A 985-nucleotide genomic window follows, 5' to 3' on the forward strand; every position below is an offset into this window, starting at 1 on the left:
GTTCTACTTAAAGTTAACATTAAGATGGCTATGACAGATTCAAATAGAGATGAACAGGGTGTAGCTGCATATACCCTTCGGCGTTCAGAGCAAAGGCTGGGATTAGGGCCTCCTCTGGACACATGGACGGGTTTGGGGGAGGGAAGGACTGTGGAAAGAGAAGACCCAGGTCTGAGCCCTAGGTCCCCGGAACTCTTGGCAGACCAGGAAGAGGAGAAAGGTCCAGGAAAGGAAAACCAGAGGAGTGCAGGGAAACGGGAGGAGGAGGCGCTTCCAGAAGGGACTGCTCAGCTGGGCCCGTTGTAGCCCAGTGGCGTGAGTCGGAACTGAGATCCCCTACCGGAACTGGCAACTAGAAAGCAGGGAGGAAAGCCTGGGGGCGGGGGGTTCTCTTTGGGGTCCTGCGATAAAGGGAGCAGAAAAATGGAATGGCAGCTAGCGGGCAAAAAGCACCCAAGGGATAATTAAAAAAAAAAAAGATAGTCTGATGTGTGTATACCACTGGATGTGATCCCCGTCCCTAGTATACCAGGAGATGAAATTTTGATTTCCTGCCTCAGGGGACGAATTCCGGGGATCCGTGCGGCCTCAAGCCAAGGCAGCTAAGCCGCGAAGGAGGGAGCCGGGGCTGCCGCGGCCGAGACGAGGAAGATGGGAGGGGGGTGATGGGGGGCAAGGGGGAAGGGTCGGGGGTGGCCGGAGGCCCAGGCGGCGCCGCACTTGGCACCCACCTCCGCAGGCCGGAAAGGCCTGGCCCAAGGTCGCCCAGCGCGTTTGGCGGCGAGGCCACCCCGCTCGGTCCCGTCTGAAGAGCCACAAAATGGAGGAGGAAGGAGCACTCTCTCTCCAGAGCGTCTCGGCGCGTGGGCCGCTCTCCGGCGGTGTCGGGCGCTTCCTGCCCGGCGCCCGACTCTCAGCCGCCCGCCCTCCGCGCGCTGCCCACTTCTCGGGGACTCTTCTTCTTCCTTTCCGGAGCCACCCTGCG

The sequence above is a fragment of the Carlito syrichta genome, unplaced genomic scaffold (assembly GCF_000164805.1).
Source record: "Carlito syrichta isolate Samal-C Ts95f unplaced genomic scaffold, Tarsius_syrichta-2.0.1 Scaffold305756, whole genome shotgun sequence".
NCBI classification, from domain to species: domain Eukaryota; kingdom Metazoa; phylum Chordata; class Mammalia; order Primates; family Tarsiidae; genus Carlito; species Carlito syrichta.